The sequence below is a fragment of the Cupressus sempervirens genome, chromosome 8 (assembly GCF_028749045.1).
Source record: "Cupressus sempervirens isolate cs-2001-9-10 chromosome 8, ASM2874904v1, whole genome shotgun sequence".
Lineage (NCBI taxonomy): Eukaryota > Viridiplantae > Streptophyta > Pinopsida > Cupressales > Cupressaceae > Cupressus > Cupressus sempervirens.
The window spans coordinates 849,214,702-849,226,387 of record NC_143125.1 but is presented as its reverse complement, the minus strand read 5'-3'; positions in this window follow the sequence as shown (position 1 = coordinate 849,226,387).

The following is an 11,686-nucleotide window of genomic DNA, read 5'->3' as shown; positions in this document are numbered from 1 at the left end:
TTAACTCAGTATGATGGAAATAGTGCTAGATTTGGAAATGATGCTCCATATATAATCAAAGGAAAAGGTTCCATTAGGATTATAGATAAAATTTTGTGTGATAATGCATATTATGTTGAAGGATTGAACTACAATATGATGAGTGTGTCACAATTAAGCAATGTAGGCTGCAAAGTAGAATTTGGAAACAAAACTACCAAAATCTATGACACTGATGGAAATATGATAGGTAAAGGGGATCAAACTAAGAGTAATCTATTTTACCTAGATAGGGAGGATGCAACTTGTCTTATTGTAAGATTTGATGATGTGTGGCTATGGCATAAAAAGCTGTGTCATGTCAACTTTGATAATCTTATTAGCATCAAAAAAATGAAGAAAGTCAAAGGTTTGCCCAAATTGAAGAAGCCTGACAATACAATGTGCAAATAGTGTCAGCTAGGAAATATGACCAAGTCAAGTTTCAAAAGTAAAATCTATACTTCTAAAGAAGCATTAGAATTAGTGCATATTGATTTATGTGGCCCAATAGAAGTGCAAAGCTACAAAGGAGACATATATATATAATGTTTATTGTTGATAACTACTCTAGGACGATGACTTCCATGTTCTTAAAGAAAAAATCTGATGCATTTCAAAAATTTAAGTAGTATTTGGCCAAGGTTGAGAAAGAAATAGGAAAGAGTCTGAAGTTCCTAAGATCAGATAGAGGAGGAGAGTTCAATGATAAAGGAATCAAGAGACAAACATCAACACCTAGAACTCCCCCATAGAATGGTATTGCAAAAAGGAGGAATAGATTAGTGATAGATTGTGCCAGAATATTAATGATGGAGAAGAATGTTTCTCTAAAGTACTGGAGAGAAGCTGTTAGTACTATTTTCTACACCTTGAATCAAGTACAAGTCAAGAAAGGTACAAATGCAACACCTTTTGAATTATGCTATGGTCACTTAGCCAATGTAAAACATTTCAAAGTGTTTGGTTGTAGGTGCTACATTCTTAAAGATTCTAGAAATGGCAATTTTGATGTAAAGAGTGATGAAGGCATATTCCTTGGATACTCCACTAGAAGTAAATCATATAAGTGTTTGAATACTAACACTAACAAAATTGTGGGAAGTGCAAATGTAAATTTTGCTGAGCATATAGAAGTTCAAGTTTATGAAACCAAGAAACCAAAAGAGTATAGATCCTTTGTATATTTCTATGAAGGAATGCCTACTAAAGAAGAACCTACCAATCAATTCAAAAATTAGTAACAAGTTTTAGTATCAGCCGAGTCACAACTAGTGAATGTCAAGTTGCATTCAGAAGCCGAGTTGTAGAATGAAGAAAATGCACATTTTGATTCTAAAATCAGTACACATGAAAGAGATACTAAATTAATTGAAAGAGGTGTGCATAGTAACTCTAAATCTAAAAGACCAAAAATAGAAACAAGGATAGAACAAATACTATCTAAGTATGTGAAGAGAAATCACCCTGCTGAACAAATTATTGGTGACGAGGAAGCTAGACCAATGACAAGGAATATACTAAGGAATGAATCATGTTTGCTAAGTAAGATTGAACCCAAATTGTGAAAGATGCACTACAAGATGATGACTAGTGTAAAGCTATGGAAGAGGAGATTGATCAGATAAAGAAGAACAAAACCTAGACTTTAGTTCCAAGACTAGCTGATAAGAATGTGATTGGTACCAAGTGGATATTTAGGAACAAGCTAGATGAAAATGGTGAGATCACAAGATATAAGGCTATATTAGTCTACAAAGGTTATGCACAAGAAGAAGGACTAGACTATGGAGAAACATGTTTCCCTATTGCAAGGATGGAAGGAGTAAGAAATCTACTTGCATATGCTACCTATAAAGGTTTTAAAGTCTATCAAATGGATGTAAAGTCTGCTTTTCTAAATGAAAAACTAGATGAGGAAGTCTACATAGAACAACCAGAGAGATTTGCTAATGACAACAACAAGGATATGGTTTGCAAATTGCATAAAGCACTCTATGGTTTGAAACAAGCACCTAGAGCATGGTATGAGAGACTTCACAAATATCTAGTGAAGATAGGATTTGAGAGAGTAGATGATAATAACAACCTATATATCAAGGCAGAAAAAGGTAAAGACATTTTGATATCTAAAATATTTGTTGATGATATAATATTTGGAGGAAAAGATGCATTATACAAAGATTTTGCTGATAAGATGAAACATGAATTTTAGATGTCAATGTTTGGGGAAATCAAATTCTTTGTTGGATTACAAGTACATCAATTGAAACATGGCATATTTGTGACTCAATCAAAATATATCAAGGGGATACTCAAAACTTTTGGCTTAGAGGACTCAAAACCACTCAGTACACCAATGGTAATAGGACATAAGTTATCCAAGGATGATTAGTTAGTTGAAGTGAGTCATATAATGTACATATCAATGATTGCAAAGTTGCAGTATGTTGTACATAGTGGACTAGAAATTGCATTATCTATTAGAAAAGTGGCAAGATTTTTTGCAAACCCAAGAGAAAATCATCTTATGGCAGTGAAAAGAATAATGAGGTACCTAAAAGGAATAGATGACTTTGGCTTATATTACAAGAGGACTGAAAAGTTTGAGTTGAATACCTACATTAATGTAGATTGGGGAGGTAATATAGCTGACATAAAAAGAACTAGTGGAGGAGCACTCTTCTTAGGTAAAATATTAGTCACTTGGATTAGCAAAAAGAAAATTTGTACCTCACGGTCCATAGCTAAAGCTAAGTATGTTTCTACTGCTATCAACTGCACCAACATTGTATGGATCAAGCATCTTTTGCAAGGCATGAAGGAAGACATGACTGAATCTATGATGCTCTATTGTGATAACACAAGTGCCATCAACATATCAAAGAATCCTATGATGCATGCCAAAACAAAGCACATTGCAATTAAGTAAAACTATGTAAGAGAACTGGTGGAAGACAAACAAGTGAAGATGGAATATGTCAACTCAAAGGAACAAATTGTTGACATCCTCACAAAACTATTACCTAAAGATGAATTTGAGTATCTTAGAGGTAAGTTAGGGGTGATACCCCTATCCAAGGTTGCTTGAATAATAACAAGATTTCCCTGCATCAAATGAGTTGATTGTTGAAATGATATAAATTGATGTAGAGGTTACTTACTTTAGGTTTTTTCTTGAAGTAATTAAAGTACTAAAATTCCAAACAAGTCACAAGCAAGGTGACAGAGGGAGAAATTGGAGTTCCTACAAATGCTACACTTGCATAATAAGATGCTGAAGTAATATGTCTTTGGAATTGTTGTCAAAGAGGGAGAAATAATAGAAATTGATCAGACATGTAGACAGAGAAATAGAAAATCTATAGGATCAAATGTGTAGAGGGAGAAATAGAAGAAAAATAGTAGAAAGGAAGGAGAAAGGAAACAAAAGTTAAGAGGGAGAAGAAATTGTAGAAACAATCAACATAATGAATTAGAGAGGGAGCAAAACAAAAAAAGGAGAAGACAGTGTATCAGCAAAATAGATATCCCTAATACTTTAAAAGAGGGAGTTAATTATAGAATTCAGAGGGAGTCATAAGAAATTCAAATTTGTTGATATAATGAATAATTTTAGATACAAATTTTGTTTTTGGCATTTAACTTATTGTTCTAACCTAGTTAGAATTTTGATAACTTGGTTGATCAATTTGGTTTGCCATCAATGCCAAAGAGGGAGATTGTTGAAATCTGATTGAAAAAAAATCACTATCAAAGAGGGAGATTGTTGAGAAAAAGGGAGATTGTTGATAAAGAATGTTTTCAATCATTATTTTGTCACTGATGTCAAACCTATTATTTTTTGGAATGATAATTGTTTATAAGATCCAAGTACTATCACTTAGTTGATTGATAAAGAATATTTAATCAATAAGATGTAACAAAAGCACCTAAGGGAAAGGTTGAGTTATGGTTTTTTAATGAAGTACAAGGATCAGTTAAGACAATGGTAAAATGGTGTATTTATAATACACTTGAAGATATAGAGATTGGCCACACTTAGAAACTCTAGAAGAATAAGTTGTAACAAAGCTATCTGCAAAGCTTGATTAAATTCATCAATGGGTGCCGAATAAGCTAGTTCATGCCAAGAAGATTATTAGTAAGTGCCAAGAAAATGAAAAATCTATTGTGTGTTGAGTGAAACAGAAGGAGCCGAGAAAGTTCAGGTACAAAGCTAGACAGAAATGTAATAGGTGTTGAGCATCAGTAAAATTTAGTCGATGCCAAGTGAACCCACAATAGGTGCTGAGCATTAGAAAAACTTAGTTGATGCTAAGTAATAGAGTATGTGCTGAGCATTAGAAATTCAATAGTGCCAAGCTGTTGCATTATTTGAAAAGTCAAAGATTGGCCAGATCTGAGCCGACAAGTTTTTTGCCTTGAATTTTCTAAACTAGATGGAAGATAAGGATGATGAGCTGGTGGCACAAAATTCTAGATAAACCATTTTTTGGCAAATATAGATGGATTCTACAAGATTTTTATAGAAGAAACAAGATTAAGGGTAGATTCATTGAATCTTACCTAATCCATTCGAACCAAAAGTAAGAGTGGGAAGATTAGAGTGGGAAAAGTATTAAATACTTCTACTTAAGGAGTTATAGGTCAAGAAGCAAGAGTGGTCGGTTGAAGATAGTATGTGGTGTCAAGGAGGAGGCATCAAGAGGGAAGAATAGAGTATAAAGACTTTTCTTTGATAAGTGACAATAGAGGTGACTGCATTGGCACAATGAGCATGGAGACTAAGGGAGACAAAGCTTGAAAGGAGGACAAGCTATTAGAGCTATAGAGACTAAAAGCTAGACAATTTTATGAACTAAATTGAGACCTAAAATCTACAAGTTATGTTGTGAGCTATATCAAATCAAAGCCCTTATTGTTACTCTCTACAAATTGTATCAGTTAGGGAAAAATCTTATGGACTTAGGTTGGTTTAACAACCATTTGTAAATCCTTTAACTGGGTGACATTCCAAGTGAATGTTTTAAAGTCCTTTAACAAGGCCTACTTCTAATAGTGTGGTTGAAATCCTTTAACCGGGTCACATTTAACAGTGTGTTTTGTAGCCTTTAACAGGACATGCCTTTCACAGGGCATCACTTCAGAAGAGTGAGAATTGAGTAGCATGTTACTGGTGGTTTTTCCCAAATTGGGTTTCCATGTAAATCATTGTGTTATGTGTTGATTTTTCATGTGTTATTCTTGTATGTTGATTTATCAGTAACTTGCTACAAAGAAATTTTAACTTGGATGCATGTTTGGTTAAATGGTCTCACTCTACTTAGTGAAAAAGTTTTATCCAGACATTTGGACCTTGAATTCTAAAGCATTTCTAATAGCTCATTACCTAAGTAATCTCATTTCCCTATGAAAGGGCTTGTCAAGAAAGATACAATGGTATGATAACCTTTTGATATGATAAATGATCTTATAGTACAATAAATGATACATTGAATGAACTACATAGAAAAAGCATGTGACATATGTGATGTTGCAATACTTTTTTTGCACAATTACTTCATTGAATTTGTTTTTAGCACTTCATGCTCAAATACATACTCATTATTCAATACAAACCTTTCAAAAATTCATTATTGTTTTATTTATATCCTCCATAATATCCCAAAACATCAAATAGGTCAACCATAAAAGCATCTATTAGATGAAATGTGCAATGCACCATAGGCTAACTTCAAATACATGCACTACAAATAAAAATAGTTAAGGATCAACCCAATGCTAACTAGATCCAAATACATCTCACCCTACTATAAAAAAAATCCCTCAAGTAATTATGAAAGGTCAATATAAATACATAAATGAAGGAACTAATGTTGTCAACCCAAACAACAACAATACAATGAAATCCTCTAAATACTCAACTTTGTTACATAGAAACCAAAAGCAACATGAAAATAAATATGAAATAAATTTAGGCCATCTGAAGCATGTCCAAAATCATCTCTTAAATTAAATAATCATAAAATGCAAGGATATGTGGAGAAACCCATTGAATTAATAGAGATTGAGTAATTTGGATTGTTTGTGAAACTATAATATGTCAAATATTGCACTATGGAGCACAAAATCATCTTATAATATCATCTTCTACATATTCCCAAGTCTATACATGCATATCTACAACTTGAGAGAAATGTGAAACAATGAAATGAAAATTGATGCACTTAGCTTAGTTAAACTATAATATGGAGAACAAAACCACATAACTTTTCCATAGAAAACATTATGACATAAGGTTTGATAAATGAACTCTCTGGTGACTATAAAATGTAGTTTTAAAACCATAAGGCTAGAAAATGTGATATGAAATAATGTGCAAACTATATTACTAACTCATAGACTAGGAAAAATTGTACTATTTAACTCTTAGACATTTTTCCTCAACCATATAAGTAAGAATAGTAGTATAACTAGTTTGAGTCTCACGAAATCATCTTAGAATTATGTTGTTTAACCCTTGTATCTTCTACTACATATTCCCAAGTCTATACATGCATATCTACAACTTGAGATAAATGTGAAACAATGAAGTGAACAATTGATGCACATAACTTAGTTAAACTATAATATGGAGAACAAGACCACATAAAACATTATGACATAAGGTTTGAGAAATGAACTCTCTGATGACTAAAAAATGTAGTTTTGGAACCATACGGCCAGAACATGTGACATGGAATAATGTAAACTATATTACTAACTCATAGACTTTTAAAAATTATACTATTTACCTCTTAGACATTTTCCCTCAACCATACAAGTAGGACTATTGATTTGAGTCTTACTTTAAAGCCTGTATACAAGAGAGAAAAGCATATACCTCCCTTAACCAAAAAATAAAGCATCTAAAATAAGCTTAACCATGTATATAACATTTATACAGATTGATATTTTTTATGGATATGGTTGATGATCTTTTGTGTTGTCATCAATTATGTTGATCACATATCATTGGCTATGTAAAAAAAACACTCACAGATGTCTATTTCAAATATGCAAACCTTCCAAAATTTCTCAAATTCCTCAACAATCTAAAATATCCTATATATAATTTTATCAAGTCATCAACTTGACCTTAAGTTGACATCAATGATGAACATGTTGCACATATTACCAACATTTTCTACTAGTAAGTACTTAAAAATTAGGATTATTTCCTTATTTTTATGAAACATAGAATTACAATGAAGAAATGTTTGTTTTAGACCCTTTTTTATGGTTATAAATTATTGTGAGAGTGAAGGATGATCTTATTTATCTCTAAACCACACAAAGGATGCATCTCTAGGTTAATCTCTTGTCTTATGAACTAGTGATGAAATTTCAATTATATATTTTAAATGTAATATAATGATGCACTATGTAATACATACAACACTTGATATATTTCATAAAAAAATTAAAATCTTCCCTATTGAATTCTCGCAAGACCTTTAATCCTTTGGATAGAAGTGGATCCCATGTGGCTAAATGTAGTACATGAATCAAATGAATATACTTTTTCCAAGAAATATTTTCCTCGAGTGTTTTGAATGTTGTTATATGGATCTTAATCAAACTCGATGTTTAACTTTTCCCCACTTTAATTTCCTCCCATTAAGATTCAATAAGGGTTTGGGGACGCACCCCTTATGGGATTTAATTGACTTTTGTAATTGTAAAAAATCATTAGGAGTTATTATTCCATTTATCAACATATTCTAATCCTATTTTATAATTGACTTATCTCTTGTTAAAATGGCTTAGAATAGTTTTTTCATAGGATAATTTGGTAGCATCTTGTAATAGTATCAATTTGCAAAGGATTGTAGATTGAAGTCAATTCATTTTACTAGATAGGATTGGACTCTTTGTTTGATAGATGTAACCCAATATTGGGCGATGTAAGAGTATATTTGGATTTTTATTTTTATTTCTTACCAAATTTATTTATTTATTTATTTATTTCATTGTTCACTTAGACAGTTTATGTTCTTTTAGCTTGCAACCAATCTTGTTGGATATTTTCCTTATGTGATCCTTATGGCACCATATAGGCATCATGGAATTCCTATGTCTAGGTTCACATCATAATCTAATGTTTCTAGAGAAAGTTATCTTAGGATTGGTTAGGTACTATACCAGTTTTCTTGTTCTAATGGCTAAGTTTTTGAGATTTGTCTTGCGATGGAGATTTCCACTTGCAATAGTGCATTGGTCTATGTTATAATACATTTAAACCATCATATTGTTAATGCCATGGCAAGATGTATTGTCAATTATTGTCAAAAGACTTAGTCATAATGGAAAGTCAATAGTAACTGAGTTACCAATTTGCAGTGCTAACCAAGGTCATAAAGGAACCAAGAAAACAATGTTAACCTTGCATGAAGTAAGTAGTGGCAATTGAGTTGCAGTGTCAATCGAGTTGACAGTCCCCACCGAGATATATAGTGTCAATTTAGTTGATAGTATCTATTGAGATCTAGTATGAACTAAGTCACAAGTGTCTACCAAGTGATTAGTATGAACTAAGCATCCATTATCGATCAAGTGCTAGAGTTAGCCAAGGTGACAGTGGTGCCCGATTATCTTTAGTATCGCTTGAGTAAGTTATTGGACCTGAGTTATAATACTAAGTTGACTTGGTATTTTTTTGAACCATTTATCTTGTAGCCAACCTATGATGGAATTATTTGAATGGATATAAGTATAAGGTATTTTGGTTTTCCAAATTAAGATATATGAGTTGAAAAACATTATATAATAGTGAATATGGAAGAGAAGAATATAGAAGGCTACAAATAGCATAAGGAAAGGAAGAGACTTATCTATCATAGTCAGGTGATTAGTTTACTTCAAAGGATCTTCATCATAAGTCAGAGTTGCATACTAGAGATCAATCCATTGATTCATCCTAATAGGTGCATCGGTCCCAAATCCCCTAATAAGGTGGACCTAAAAGTCCTTTGCAAAAACTCCTAACACAGTACATACTTAATTGTGTTTTATAAAGCCTTTCACAAGGTGGACCTAACAATCCTTATTACTCTTAACTGAGTAAGATCAACAAAAGTGATCACTTGTAAGCCTTAATAGGCCAACTTTATTACTTCATTAGTGAAGCATTGTGGGTGTCATCCCCAACCCATTTTTACCTTCTAGTTGGAAGGTTTTTGGGTTACCATATATTATGTTATGGTGTTGTTACTTTACTACTTATGTTTCTTGCATGCAAGTAGATTAGACAACTTAACAAAGTGGATTAAGTAAAATAAGTTTAAGTGGTTCTTGATTCTACTCTTAGTCACCTAATTTACATTATATTTCCAATAATTTTTATCAGAGAAAGGTTCTCTTATCAAAAGCTTAGCAATTTGAGAGAAAAGATCAAAGATAATGGAAGTATACAAGATAGAGAAAGCCATTGAAAATGAAATGATGGATCTACATGTGGCCATGGAAAAAATTAAGAAATTGAAGGAGAAACTCTTTCAATTCCTGAAAAGAAGAAAAGAATTGGTAGAAAATATGAATGCCAATCTATACATAGAAGAAAGAATTGAAGATATTTGCAGAGAGAGAAATTCAAATAAGGAAGATGTATCTATAGAAGATCTACTTGGAAGGAACCTTATATTAGAAATAAAAATGGGAAAGTAAAATCTGAGGGGGGGGTGTGAATCAATACTTAAAAACATTAACCATAAAACATTCATCACACATCCATCTCATAATTTAGCATGTAAACTGAAATAACTGACTACATATGTTCATCCATAGTACAAAACAAATAAATACATAACACAATAAATTTTTTACCACCCTCCAATGAGAAGGTAAAATTGGGGTGAGGTGACACCCACAAATCTTCACTACTAAAGCTATAAAGTGCAGCCAATTAAGGTTACAAGAAGTTTGAACATAAACTATGATCTACCCTGTGAAAGGTCTACCATATTAAAGGCATACAAAGGTTGTTAAGTCTCACCCTATTAAAGAATTTGAACACCCTACTAAAAGTGTGCCTTGTTAGAGGACTTAAACTTTCAATGAAACAAGAACTTGGTTAAGATATTTACATAAGCCTGTTAAGACTATACTGCTAGGAGATTTTCTCTACATCACCTATTAGAATGATTTAGCACCATGATCCTTCAGATAGCACTTTGTTGCTAGATGTTAGAACTTCTCTTTCCTAGTGTCTACTTGATCCTTCTAATCAGATATGTCTTCTCTTTCCTCTAATTTCTCTAACTTATTCTACAATTCATAAAATTATTACAACCTTCATAGTCGTCTTGAATGCTCCTTGCACTTACCATTTGTCTCTCTTGCATCTCCTCTTCCTTTAGGTGCATAGAAACTATTTAATTTTTGTCTCCTTGAGGTAAAAAAAAGTGGGCTAGGGTTAGGTTAGAATCAACAGTTGAGGTTGATCCATTTTTTTGATTAGAACATCCCCTTGTAGACACCTAAAAATCCTTTAGAAAATAAAGTATTTTTATTCCTGATGACATCATCATTAATTAATTAATTAATTATTTAATTAATTAATTAATTAATTTTTATGCCATTAAATCCTTTTATCTTAATTAAAAATATTTAATTAAGGAATCCCTCCCAAAAATGTTTAAATCTTATTTAAACATTATTTCCTTATTTATTAATTATTTAATTAATAAATTGACCAAAAATCCTAAAATAAATAAAAAATTTATTTTTTTCTCAAAAGTTGGCCAATTTCCTTATGACCAATAACCTCTTCCAAAATCTTCTAATCCTTCTTTAATTTTGATTAAAGGCTAATCCCATCATTTCCTACCCCTAATCCCAACTCAAAATATTTAATTAAAATTAAATATTAATCCTCATGTTTATTAAAAAAGTTTTAATAAATATCTCCTCAACCCAAACCCTTGAAATAAATAAAACTTTATTTATTTCCTAAAAATCTAATTTATCCTCATCCTAAGAAGTTCTAGACTCTTCTAGAAAGTCTTCATCCTCATCCTAAGAAATTCTAGACTATTCTAGAAAGTCTTTATCCTCCTCCAAAATCTAGACTCTTCTAGAAGATGTCTTTAAACCTAATCCTAATCCCCTCCTAACCTTGTCACATTCCCTAAACATGGGTTAAGACTTACTAACCCAAGCCAAAGTTAACAAATATCTCCTTCTTCACCCACCCTCATTAAATGCCATCCACTTGCCTATCCTTAAGCTAATCCTAAACCATCCTAATCCATCCTCTAATCATTTGCACAAGCCTAAGCAAGCTTAGAACCTTCCTAATCAAGCCCAAGTCGAATTTGCTCTCATCACCCTCAAAATATCTCAACCATAAAACTTTATGAAGTCCACTAGGTCATAAATGACTCTTACAAGCCCTTTTATTGCTCTTACAAGTCATTATGAGGGTCTTTATGAAAATTTTATCTCTTGAGCCTCCTTTGTTGACTCATCCTTGCCCTTTCCTCCATCCTCTCACTATGTGACATGTGTCACTCCTTGATTGGCTATAAGGAAGCACAATCCATGTGCTCTCCTCTCATGCAATCTGAGCCCTCCATAAGCTTTTTCCCATCCTTGCATCTTAGCCCTCAAACCCTCAAGCCTCTTG